At 44.2% G+C, this 14105-nt stretch overlaps 1 protein-coding gene across 4 annotated transcripts in view; it reads right to left on the bottom strand.

The window, feature by feature from the left end:
- The window catches only part of MARCHF6 (membrane associated ring-CH-type finger 6), a 1314422-nt gene that overhangs the window by 1056566 nt on the left and 243751 nt on the right, over positions 1-14105 (bottom strand). The window lies entirely within an intron of this gene.

Below are 14105 nucleotides of genomic sequence, written 5' to 3'. Positions count from 1 at the left end.
TATTTAGCAATTTAGCAAGGAAGTGGAGTTAGCATTTAGGACTTATTTCAAGGCAAGTCACCAAAGCAAAGGTAAACTGTTCTATTATAGTACACAAGGAGGATTTTTATGGACAAGAGAACTAATAGGATGCACCATGTGCTCCATGTAGGCAGCAGCTTTCCCATTATTTATTCAAAGTGAAGTACAGGTATGCTTTATCATATAAATCTAAAACTATTAACTAATGCACATTTTATATGTAATGGGTATAGCAACAGAGCACTACACAAAAAATAACAGTATAAAGTACCGTGGAACCTTGGATTGCCAGTAACGCGGTTAACAAGCATTTCGCAATACAAGCAATTATTTTTGGAAAAACCTCACTCAGTTTGCGAGTGATGTCTCGCAAAACGAGCAGAATTCAAGCCTCTGCAGTGTGACGTACCGCATTTGGCCAGAGGTGCGGGGCGCCGGTGACACTCAGAGCCATTCAGAAATACTCGGAAATACTCTGTTCCCGAGGGTTTCCGAGGTGTCTCGGAGTCTCTCCGGCGCCCACCCCCCACCTCTGGCCACATGCGGTATTGCATGCAATAGAAGTCAATGTGGAACGAATTATCTTTGTTTCCATTGAACATTGACTGTATCAAGTACACATGAATGATTATAACATTAAAGTAACAATCAATAACTGCATAGAATAAATACACCCATAGACATCATTGAGTTTTAACCACTTCAACACAGGGCACTTTCACCCTCTTCTTGCCCAGTCCAATTTTCAGCTTTCAGCGCTGTCGCACTTTGGATGACAATTGCGCGGTCATGCAACACTGTACCCAAACAACATTTTTACATTTTTTTCCCACAAATAGAGCTTTTTGGTAGTATTTGATCACCACTGGGGTTTTATTTTTTTTGCGCTACAAATAGAAAAATACCTAATATTTAAAAAAAAGGTTTTTCTTTGTTTCGGTTACAAAACTTTGTGAATACGTTTTCTCGCTCACTGATGAGGCTGCACTGACTGGCACTGATGAGGCAGTACTGATTGGCACTGATGAGGTGGCATTTATGCAGCACTGATAGGTGGCACTGCTGGTGCACTTATAGGTGGCACTAGTAAGCACTTATAGGTGGCACTGATCAGGAGCCACTGGCAGGCATCACTGATGGGCACAGAGTGCCATCCCTTATGGGCACTGATTGTAATACCTGGTGGTCTCCAGTGGGCATCCTTGATGGGCTCGTTCTGATAATCAATGCGCCGATTATCAGCGCAGACTCCCCCTGTCAGAAAAGCAGCCAATCGGCTCTCCTCTACCCTCGCCTGTCAGTGTGAGTAGAGGGAAAGCTGATAAACGGCTCTTCCTGGTTACCATGTGATGAGATGTGACTGGACACAGCTGATCACAAGTATTTGGGTGACAGCCCAGACAACAGGATGAAATTTCTTGTCGCCATGGAAACCTGGAACCTGTGGTTTGAAGAGCCCTGGCTTGTGACATCATTGACCTAATATGACACTGATGTAAAGTTGCCTTATTAGGTAAATTATATCATAAGCACATCACTGCCCCTTTGTGTACATGCAATCATGGGGAGCAAGGAATGCCCTGGCTGCAGGTGACTGGGCGGGAATGACATCTTTCTGGGTTCGCAGCGAACCCATCCCTAAGGCTCCAGTCACACCTGCGTGTTTTGTAAACGCAAGAAAAATTGTGCATTTCTGCACAAATTTATTAAACGCGCTAAAACCACATCATGTTTGCTGCGCCATTCATTGTTAATGGCATCCCAAACACCTCAAGCTGACATGCATTTTTCTGCGTGCCAAAATGTGCAAACACTGTAAAATGAGAAAAAAACACCCAACACTGAATGCGGCAAAAAGCTCCATGAGCTACTTGGCCTTGTGTAGGCTATCCCCATTTAAATGAATGGGCTGCCCTATGCATGTTGCACGTAAAATACTAGGCGTAAATGGGGCCTAAGAGCAACCAATCAGAAGCCAGTACAGTTACTATGGCTACTGCACCGAGTGACTAGGCCCAACTGTCTGAACATCCTCATACTACAGATTCAAGAACCTGAACACTCAGTGCAGTATCCCTAGTAACCAATCAGAGCCTGCCTTATATTGGTGTGGTCTCAGTAAGCGGAGTTCTAATAGGTGGATATGGGTGGCTGCACTGCATTCCACTTCTTATCTGAATAAGGTAGGTAGGGGTTTGAGTCAGTAAGTGGGCAACCTGTGCCCGCCATCCCTGTACACTGCCGGCCTGTGCACACTTGGACTTGACTGGGCAAGGGGTCTACACTTCCCAGAGTATCAAGCGTAGGACCAATCCGTGAGGTTGCTTACCTGAGCAGAGCAGACCCACCCCATGCAGAGCCGGCCTGCCTCCCCACCCGATACAAGCGGACCCGCCCGAGCCGGAACATTCACTCTCGGCTTATTTCTACTTGCATTTGGTGGGTTTTAGAGGGATATATACAATAATATATATATATATACACATACATACACACACATACATATATACACACACACAGCTCAAAAAAATTAAAGTAACTTTTTAATCAGAGTATAGCATCAAGTCAATTAAACTCCTGGGATATTGATCTGGTCAGTTAAGTAGCAGAGGGGGTTGTTAATCCGTTTCAGCTGCTTTGGTGTTAATGAAATTAACAACAGGTGCACTATATGGACAACAATGAGACAACCTCTGAAGTAGAGATGGTTTTACAGGTGGAGGCCACTGACTTTTTCCTACTCCCTTTTCTGACCATTTTTCACTAGTTTTGCATTTGGCTAGGGTCAGTGTCACTACTGGAAGCATGAAGCGGTACCAGAACCCTATAGAGGTTGTACAGGCAGTCCAACTCCTCCAGGATGGCACATTAATAAGTGCCAGAAGGTTTGCGGTGTCTCATAGCACAGTCTCAAGAGCATGGAGGAGATTCCAGGAGACAGGCAGTTATTCTAGGAGAGCTGGACAGGGCCGTAGAAAGTCCTTAACCCATCAGCAGGACCAGTATCTGCTCCTTTGTGCAAGGAGGAACAGGATGAGCACTGTAAGAGCCCTACAAAATTACCTCCAGCAGGCCAACTGGTGTGAATGTCTCTGACCAATCATAAACAGACTTCATGAGGGTGGCCTGAGGACCCTACATCCTCTAGTGCAGTGGTCATCAACCCTGTCCTCAGGGCCCACTAACAGGCCAGGTTTGCAAGATAACTAAAATACATCACAGGTGATATCTTTTGCTGCTTAGTGATTGCAGTATTCTAGTCTACATCTCCCCATGGTAATACATAAAACCTGGCCTGTTAGTGGGCCCTGAGGACAAGGTTGATGACCACTGCTCTAGTGGACCCGATGTTCACTGCCCAGCACAGTGGCGCTCGATTGGCATTTGCCATTGAACACTAGAATTGGCACGTCCGCCACTGACGCCCTGTGCTTTTTAAAGATGAGAGCAGGTTCATCCCCAGCACATGTGACAGACGTGAAAGGGTCTAGGGAAGCCATGGAGAACATTATGCTGCCTGAAAAATCAATCAGCATGACCGGTTTGGTGGTGGGTCAGTGATGGTCTGGGGAGGCATATCCATGGAGGGATGCACAGACCCTCTAGAGGCTAGACAATGGCACCCTGACTGTCATTAAGTATTGGGATGAAATTCTTGGACCCATCGTCAGACCCTACGCTGGTGCAGTGGGTCCTGAGTTTCTCCTGGTGCAAGACAATGCCGGGGTCATGTGGCGAGAGTATGCAGTCAGTTCCTGGAGGATGAAGGAATTTATACCATTAAATGGCCCCCACGCTCGCCTGACCTAAGTCCAATAGAACACCTCTGGAACATTATGTGTCGGTCCATCCGACGCTGCCAGGTTGCACCTCAGTCTGTTCAGGAGCTCAGCGATGCCCTGGACCAGATCTGAGGGAAATACCCCAGGACACCATCCGGTGTCTCATTAGGAGCATGCCCTGACGTTGTCAGGCATGCATACAAGCACATGGGGCCATATAAACTACTGAGTACCATTTTGACTAGCCTGCTGCATCATTTTTTCTGTTTGATTTTCGGACTGTCTTTGAATTCAGCCCTCTGTAGGTTAATCATTTTAATTCCATTAAACGATGTGGCATCCTTTCGTTCCTAACTTATTACCTAGTCTATATCAGTATAGATATCCAGCATATTTTTCCCAATTAAGATCTGTGTTTTCAAAATGTTCTTTACATTTTTTTAGCAATTTATATACACATGAATAGTGCCTTGAAAAAGTATTCCCACCCCTTGAAATTGTCCACATTTTGTTATGTTACAACCAAAAGCGTAAATTTATTTTATTGGGATTTTATGTGATAGACCAACACAAAGTGGCACATAATTGTGAAATGGAAGGAAAATGATAAATGGCTTTCAATTTTTTTTTACAAATAAATATCTGAAAAGTGTGACATGCATTTGTATTTGAGTCAATACTTTGTGGAACCAACTTTCGCTGCAATTACAGCTGAAAGCCTTTTTGGATGCATCTCACTCTCTCGCCAACCTCTACATAGGTTGGTGGGAGCGGTCTTGCATTTTTGGAGGCAAGAACACATTCAGACCGTATATTAGGCTTTATCTCAGGTACATTGATGATCTCCTAAAAATAATACTAAAAAAAAAAAACACCCCTAATGATTGAATCAGCTCAAGTAAAGAGATTGTGTAAGATATGATCTATACGATTCGTCAAACTGATGGGCTCCTTCCCGTTCAATGCCATAGACGCTGGGGGTCCCCCCTTTTCTTCCCCCCTCCTCTTCACTGTCTCGGAGTAAGCCTTCAACATTTACAGCCTGGCTCCTCTATGAATATCCCTCACAGCAGTATCGCTATGGATATGTGAAGCAGTGCCCTCCAGTGGCCATCCACCTATACAGCACACAGCGTACCAACAGCATGCTCATTCGGTCCAAGTACGCCAAGCTGACCCTTCCTTAATGGAAGCCAAACGAGGATTCACAGGCCAAGCGGGTCCCGAGTATCTACACGCTGGTCTCATGATTGCATGAAGGGAGCCGGCCGGCTATCGTGCTGAACGGCAGGATGGGTAAGAACTCTGTGTCTTGAACTGACCTATACCTGCCACTGTACCGTCATACACTTTATCCCCCATGCTTAGACCGTTCAGTTGAACAGCGCTGCATATTGTGGAAACATTGAGGCAGTTATTACACGCCTATCATAGGATCCAGCTCCAAGAACAGGACTGTACACACCCCATGTTTGGTACTCTGGGCATTTTGGGTGCCAAAGACTATGTCCATTCAAATTAAATACAGGGATCACATGTGAATGCTGAAGCAATGATGCCGGTGAAACTACCCTTGCTGTAGCCTATACATTCTATTAAAGTGGTGTTCCGGCCGAAATTATACTTTTTAAATAAAAATATCCCTATAACACACAAGCTTAATGTATTCTAGTAAAGTTAGTCTGTAAACTAAGGTTTGTTTTGTTAGTTTGTAGCAGTGTTTTTTATTTTATAAACTTACAACAGGCCATGGCCATCTTAAGTCTGGGCATCTGAAGCCAGACTGTATTTCTTCCTGGATCTCATCCTTGCAGGTCTCGCACATGCTCAGTGCAGCACAAGCAGTGTAATAGGTTTCAGGTCAGGTTTCCATAGCAACGGCAGTGTCAGAGGAAGTTGCCGCCCCTTCCCAGAAGGCATTGCAAACAAGAAATGATGCGATGGGCCGCGGCCAGGGAGGAGGAAGTGAAAAATGAATACAGCAGATATACAGTACGTGCTGAGAAGAAAAATAAAAAAATATCCAATTCGTTTACAGTGCACAGTTTAGTGAGGAATGCTGAAGAGTTGTAAAAGTGGGTGGAACTCCACTTTAAAGTTTATTTCTGCAGTCAATTTATCCTAGTCCCGGCTGGGACCAAGTGCACCGGCCTCAATGGTCAGGGGTTTACACCGCATATACCCTGTCATATATTGACATACAGTGCTATCCCCATTATGGACATATCAGGCATCCACATTCATGATATATCACCGGACTATTAGAACTTGAACTTTATATTGCCTATCCAGTGGCTGTATATAGTATACTTGTATTATACACACAAGCCCAGTCACAGGTGTTACTGGGTATCATCAGCCCACACCCCTGTATCTGGTGGTGCTCTCCCCAGTGGGTGGAATCTGAGTCAGCAGTTCACAAGAATTAATCTATTCATCAGCATACCATTGCTTGGTCTCCCTGGGGTACTTGGGGTTTGGAAGGGGAATTTAGGGTAAGGTGGGTCGACCCACCACTGTCTGTTTTTAACACAACGTTGTTGTTTGCTTTTTTATTTTTCATGGTCTCTTGATATTATGGAGGAACGGATCCCACCTGTGTGGACTAGACCCGCAGACGTGGGATCCCTTACTATTGTTCTTATACGGAATTTCAATAAGGTTTTTTGTACATTTTTTTTTATCTCAATACGTGGTAGCTTCTCCCTCTGTTGGCATACGTGGTAGCTTCTCCCTCTGTTGGCATTCTTGGGACCAATCTGGCCCCTCCTCTTTCTTCTTAGGTACATTGATGATCTCCTACTGGTGGTGGACAAGGGGGTGGATCTTTAAGTGCCTTTTTGGCATATTTGCATGGCAACAACAAAAAACTATCTTTTACAGGCACGGCTGACAGCAGAGATCTGTTATTTAGATGTGCGTCTTACAGGTAAAGTGTTGAGACTGCCCTCCATAGCAGGGTATATGCAATTAGCGGACCTCCAGCTTTTGCAGAACTACAAGTCCCATGAGGCATAGCAAGACACTGACAGCCACAAGCATGACACGCAGAGGCAGAGGCATGATGGGACTTGTAGTTTTGCAACAGCTGGAGGTCCGCTAATTGCATATCTCTGTTCTATAGGAAACCCCTGTCAGGAAATGCATTGCTCTTAGCCCAATCAGGTCATCCCAAGCATACCATCAGGGGTGTCCCCGTAGGACAGTTTCTGCGCGTTAGACGCATTTGCAGTAGCGAATTGGAATTTGAGACTGAGGCTGTTTTTCTTTTTAAAGGCTTCCTTTCTAGGGGTTACCCCAAAATGGATGCAGGAGAGAGCATTACAAAAAACAAGTAGTAAAAAGAGGGAAGACTTGTTATGTCAGAAGAACAAGGTGGACCCTTCTTATGGCAAACTGACCCTTTCTACAACCTTTAGTGCGGAATTTGCCCCAGTTAGGATTATTAACAAGTATCTACCCATCCTGAATATTGATACAACGTGCAGATATTCTTAAACAGGGGGTCAACATAGTATCCACAAGAGCGCCCACGATAGGTCAGTCATTATCTTTAAGCTTTTTCAATCCTTACAAGTGCAGTCATTTACTTGGCTGCACTTTAAATGAAATTTTAAATGTGGAACTCATGATTGCGTTGTAGCCATATTAAGGGGGGCAATACCTTTCAGGCCACAGCTACTCAAACAATTTGATATCTCATCTTTCTACAACTGTAACACTAAATATGTTTTTAACCTGATCACGTATGACCTATGCCACATACAATATGTGGGCAAAACCGCAAAACGGTTGAGGGATCGTTTTTACAAACAAGTGTATAGTGTTCAGAAAAAAAATATATCTACCAACATAGCAAGACATTTCAGGGAATTTCAAGCTGGTGATAACTCTGCCATGAAGGTCCCATGAAAGTTGGGACTATTTTTCGTATTTTATGCCGCAGGGAAGTATTCTGGATTTTTTTTGCTCCAGACCTGCATTCCCTCTGGTTTAAATTTTGAGTGGGATGTAAGCCATTTTTATTACCAAGAAGTAGCATTCATTTTATTACAGTCAGGTCCATAAATTCTGGGACATCGACACAATTCTGCTCTATACACCACCACAATGGATTTGAAATAAAACGAACAAGATGTGCTTTAACTGCAGACTTTCAGCTTTAATTTGAGGGTATTTACATCCAAATCAGGTGAACGGTGTAGAAATTACAACTGTTTGTATATGTGCCTCCCACTTTTTAAGGGACCAAAAGCAATGAGACAATTGGCTGCTCAGCTGTTCCATGGCCAAGTGTGTGTTATGGCCTCATTATCCCATTTACAAGGAGCAGATAAAAGGTCCAGAGTTCATTTCAAGTGTGCTAATTGCATTTGGAATCTATTGCTGTCAACTCTCAATATGAGATCCAAAGAGCTGTCACTATCAGCAAAAACATTAGGTGTGGCCAAATCAACTGTTTGGAACATCCTTAAAAAGAAAGAACGCACAGGTGAGCTCAGCAACACCGAAAGACCCGGAAGACCACGGAAAATAACACTGGTGGATGACCAAAGAATTCTTTCCCTGGTGAAGAAAACACCCTTTACAACAGCTGGCCAGAACAAGAACACTCTCCAGGAGGTAGGTGTATGTGTGTCATCAAGTCAACAATCAAGAGAAGACTTCACCAGAGTGAATACAGAGGGTTCACCACAAGATGTAAACCATTGGTGAGCCTCAAAAACAGGAAGGCCAGATTAGAGTTTGCCAATCTTCTAAAAAAGCATTCACAGTTCTAGAACAACATCCTATGGACAGATGAGACCAAGATCAAGTTGTACCAGAGTGACGGGAAGAGAAGAGTATGGAGAAGGAAAGGAGGAAAGGAACTGCTCATGATCCAAAGCATGCCACCTCATCAGTGAAGTATGGTGGTGGTAGTGTCATGGCATGGGCATGTATGTCTGCCAATGGAACTGGTTCTCTTGTATTTATTGATGATGTGACTGCTGACAAAAGCAGCAGGATGAATTCTGAAGTGTTTCGGGCAATATTATCTGCTCATATTCAGCAAAATGCTTCAGAACTCATTGGACGGCGCTTCACAGTGCAGATGGACAATGACCCGAAGCATACTGCTAAAGCAACCAAAGACTTTAAGAGAATGAAGTGGAATGTTATGCAATGGCCAAGTCAATCACCTGACCTGAATCCGATTGAGCATGCATTTCACTTGCTGAAGACAAAACTGAAAGGAAAACGCCCCAAGAACAAGCAGGAACTGAAGACAGTTGCAGTAGAGGCCTGGCAGAGCATCACCAGGGATGAAACCCAGTGTCTGGTGATGTTTATGCGTTCCAGACTTCAGGCTCCAATTGACTGCAAAGGATTTGCAACCAAGTATTAAAAAGTGAAAGTTTGATGGATGATTGTGAATCTGTCCTATTACTTTTGGTCCCTTAAAAAGTGGGAGGCACATATACAAACTGTAATTCCTACACATACCTTCAAATTAAAGCTGAAAGTCTGCAGTTAAAGCACATCTTGTTAGTTTCATTTCAAATGTGGGCGGCACAGTGGTGTAGTGGTAGCACTCTCGCCTAGCAGTAAGAAGGGTCACTGGTTCGAATCCCAACCATGACACTACCTGCTTGGAGTTTGCATGTTCTCCCTGTGCCTGCGTGGGTTTCCTCTGGGTACTCCGGTTTCCTCCCACACTCCAAAGACATGCTGGTAGGTTAATTGGATCCTGTCTAAATTGTCCCTAGTATGTACGTCTGCTTGGGTATCTTTGAGGATGAAACGCGTCGGTTCTCTATATATTTTACCCCTACCATCACCTACTGCGCAACATCTTTCAATTTTTAAATTTTTTAAATTTTTGTACTGCTTTGAGCCGAGTTTTTACCGCCCAATATGTGTGTTTATTGCGGAAATACTTTTTTTTTCATAAACGTGGTACGTTTTAAAAAAGATTTACACTATGCGGAGGTCTCTCTTTCCTTTTTTTACCTATCCATATGGTAACGATTGCTGAGGAAAACTTGTTATACATCTGATGATCGAGGCTGACCCTGGATTGCAGTTGAGGATACGCTATTAGATGACATCTGTCGAGCTTCATTGGACTAGAGATGTGCCATTCGGGAACACCAGTGGAGATCCTACCCAAGACCACCGCACGGGTTTACAGCCCCACACCGCTTGACAGTACAAGCTCGTTTGACTCACCGCCAAGGGCCTGTGAGTCCATCTTGTCTGGTAAGGGCATTGTACTTCTATTTCTTTGGGTCGATGTCACCATATTAAGAGAAGATTCTGCATATGTACAGGGATATGTCTAACAGCCCCTGCCTCACTATACCTAAAAAGACTGTTTGCATTTGAATTGTTATGAAGCGATCCAGAATTTTCCCACCATTTGGTGTTGGACTATAAATATCTTCACTTTTACTACCCTGATGGACTTCTGACTTCATATTCTGGTCTATTTTTAGGGTTATAGGGTATTTAACACACATCACTGTGTCATTTTTTATTTTGTTTTGTTTTGGTCTCCTTCTCACATTTTTTTCATGTTTACACCTTGTGATTGTTACACATCACTGTGTTATTTTCTGACCAGTTTATATATTTTTTCAGTTTACTTTTTTATATTTATACCTTGGAGTTGAACCTCCAGGTACTAGTGGAGTTATTCCTTCCAATGCTGGTATATTGGTTATCAGCTCACCTCTTTCACCTATTTTGTTTATGAATGTATTCATATCATTGCATTTGTAACTTCATTTTTTGGTTTATGGGATATTTTGGGTGGGGAGGCCAGTACCCCTCCATACACTTTTAGGGTCATCATTAGTGTATTTGATATACATCTGTGGAGGTCACTATCCCTTCATTCATCCTAAACAACTAATACCAACATTATTTACACATATCTCACGATTGTGCACTTTAATTTAATTTATTTATCTTGTATATTATTGCCAGTATCTTTTAGATGATCATTACCTTTTAGCGCCACACTTTATTATTTTCACATGATATTAAACCATGTTGCCTTCCAACACCACCTGCGTGTCAGGTGGGAGTGTCCTCTATTTAGAGGTTCGATAGGTCAGTCTTCCTTTGGGTTTTGAAGAAGCACAATGTATGTGAAACTGTCAGGACTGGGCTCAGCCCGCCCTTCTCTGAGCTGGCTGCTGAGCTGTCAATCAATTGCCAGCTCCTATCTCTCCACAGTGACTCACCCGTTGATATCCTGCTCGTCAGTCTTGCTTACTTAAGCCGACATCACAGACTCTTTCCTGCGTGCCTGTTCAAGACTTGCTTGGCTGATGTCCCTTCTGGTTTCAGATACCGCTTGCTGTTCCACTACGCTGATCCGTGGCTTCTTGACTTCCTGGCTTGTCTGACTATCTGCTCCAGTTACTGAACTTTGACTACGTTTTGACTACGTTTGTTCTATTTTCTTTTATTATTATTAAACAAGTGTGATTTAACTGTACTTCTGTCTCGGTCTGATTCATGGTTTCTGACAGTAGGCAAAGTCCATGAATTCAGAACATGCAGTTAATCCACTTGTTGGTAATAATTTTTTCCAGATTGGATGACCAGGATCACCGCATGAATCAGTTTGCCATAGCTTTACAGCTGCTCACGAGTCGCACAGCTCACCTGGAATCTCCCACTGTGGCTGCTACAGTACAACCTGTGTTGCAGGCCATCCCTGCTGCTGCTCCAGTCTCTGTACAGGCACACCAGTCGAGTATTATCTCTGTAAGAGGCATGTCTGGTTCCACTCCCCTACCCCATCGATTTGGGGGTGATCCAGTTCAATGCAGAGGGTTGCTCAACCAGGTTGAGATATACTTTGAGATGCTACCCCAGGCGTTTCCCCACGGACAGAAGCAAAATAGGTTTCGTGATAGCTTTTCTTTCTGAGAGAGCCTTGGCCTGGGCAAACCCTCTATGGGAGAAGCAAAAACCTGTTGTCCTGGTTTACCCAGAGAGTTTGTGGCTTCTTTTAAAGGGGTATTTGACGTTCCCGCATGCTCCACTTCTGCTGCCAAAAGCCTCATGTCCAAACAGGCCGTTTACACCGACTTCCGTACTCTGGCAGCAGAGGTTGCGTGGAATAATAAGGCCCTCGTGGCTGCTTCTTCTCATGGTCTCTCGGATAACATCAAAGATGAGATAGCAGCCCTAGACATACCCACTGAGCTGGAGAGGTTGATCTCATTTGCCATTCTTATTGATGCCAGACTCCGAGAGAGACCTTCCTTTAAGGAGTGCTTGCGGGAGCCTCCTGTACCTTTGGCTCCGAGCTTTGCAGTCCCACCCTTGCCTCCCTCGCCTCCTGGTACCGAGTCGGACAGTGAAGGTGAACTCATGCACTTGTGCGTCACACGTCTCTGTGGTTGAGAGAGCCCTTAAGAGGGGGGAGAGATTGTGCCTTTATTGTGGCCAGGCAGGTCACTTTTTGAAGTTGTAACCATTCAGGGAACGCCCGAACCTTGAGGTCCTGTCACGGACAGACCTTAGGTGGCGTTGTTTCTTCCCCAGTTATCCGGAAGGATAAGCCCCTGGTTTCAGTTCTCCCTTCTTGGGCTGATTTGCCCATCAAGATACAGGCTCAAATCACCTCTGGGGCTGCAGGCCTGTTCATTGATGCTGCCTTTGTATCAAAGAACTCTATTTCCGCTGCAGCTGCGTGACACTCCACTTGCCATTGAGGTTCTTGACGGGAGACCTCTACAGCCTGCCCATGTGACTCATGAGACTGCTCCGTTGTCCATGGCCATAGGGGCTCTTCACCATGAGATAATCCAATTCCAAGTTATTTTCTCACCTAAGTTTGCGCTGGTTATTGGTTATCCTTGGTTACAGCGGCACAACTCCTCTTTTAATTGGCTTTGTGCTGAGGTTCTCTCCTAGTTGCCACAATGCAGTAAGACATGCTTTCAGAATGTGGCTAAGGTCCTGTGCACCTCTTCACTCTCCTCCCTGCCAGAGGAGTACCGCAATTTTACCAAAGCCGGTAGTTTGCCACCACACCAGTCATATGATTGTGCAATTGACCTTCAACCTGGTGTCATAACCCCTCGTGGCGGGGTACCCTTTTTGTCGGTCTCGGAGGATAAGGCCATGGAGGAGTATGTTGCAGACGCACTTTCTCAAGGTTTCATCTGCAAATCCTCATCTCCTACTGGTGCTGGTTTCTTCTTTGTGAAGAAGAAGAGTGGTGAACTGAGACCTTGTATTGATTATAGGGGTCTCAATCATTTCACGATTAAGAATGCTTATCTGGTTCCGTTAACTACGGAGTTATTTGACCACCTCAAGGGAGCAACGGTTTTCATGAAGCTTGATTTGAGAGGGGCACACAATCTCGTGAGGACCAAGGAGAGCAACGAATGGAAGACTGCGTTTAATACCAGAACAGGCTATTATGAGTACCTTGTAATGCCATTTGGCCTTTGTAACGCTCCGGCAGTTTTCCAGGAATTTATTAATGATGTCCCCTGAGATTTGTTGCAGTTATGCATGGTGGTTTAGCTCAACGATATCCTTTCTCCCCTGATGAAGCCACGTGACCCGTGACGCCAGGCGTAGGGACAGGCACCTCCCACCGTCAGCAGTGTACGAGCTCGCCGCTCATCTGGATACATTGTACCTTCTGCTATTATACTGTGTGAGTACCCCGTTTGTTGCTACTGTTTAATAAAGCCTTAAATATCCTTAAAATACTACACTATATGGCATCTTTATATCTCCGTTGGTTATGATGTTCCCCATGGATCTGAGGTTTAATATATGACAGCCCAAGACTCAGGACCTCCCTGCACAGGAGACACCACAAGCGCTGTCTGCTCTATGCTGTAACCTCAGTGTAGTGAGGTAAGGGGCCACTATCTACCATTAGAGGATTGTTGCATGGAGAGGATTTCGCTATACACTTCACATTTACCACTCTTCTAAGCAAGTGATACCTAAATCCAGCTGCTGTCTGCACGATTTTATTGTTTGCCATCACTAATGAAGCATTGGAGTTGTTTGCTGCTGCACCAAGTCACCTTTATTGAACTGTAATAATGTTTTTATAATTTTGAGCACCCCCTGCTGGCGCTGGACACTTTACTGCATGTTGCACAGTTACTATGATCACTTTGGACATTCAATGTAACATTGTACCATTTGGCACTATTCGCTTTAATGTTATTTATTTTTTAGCGATTCATTTAGCTGCATTTATCACGGTTGATTTAATTATAACATTTCTTGTATATTATTTTTGAGCACTTTGTACTGGCACTGGAT

The sequence above is a fragment of the Aquarana catesbeiana genome, linkage group LG05 (assembly GCF_042186555.1).
Source record: "Aquarana catesbeiana isolate 2022-GZ linkage group LG05, ASM4218655v1, whole genome shotgun sequence".
NCBI classification, from domain to species: domain Eukaryota; kingdom Metazoa; phylum Chordata; class Amphibia; order Anura; family Ranidae; genus Aquarana; species Aquarana catesbeiana.
Note: the sequence above shows the minus strand (reverse complement) of the source record. Positions and strands in the feature narration are given on the sequence as shown.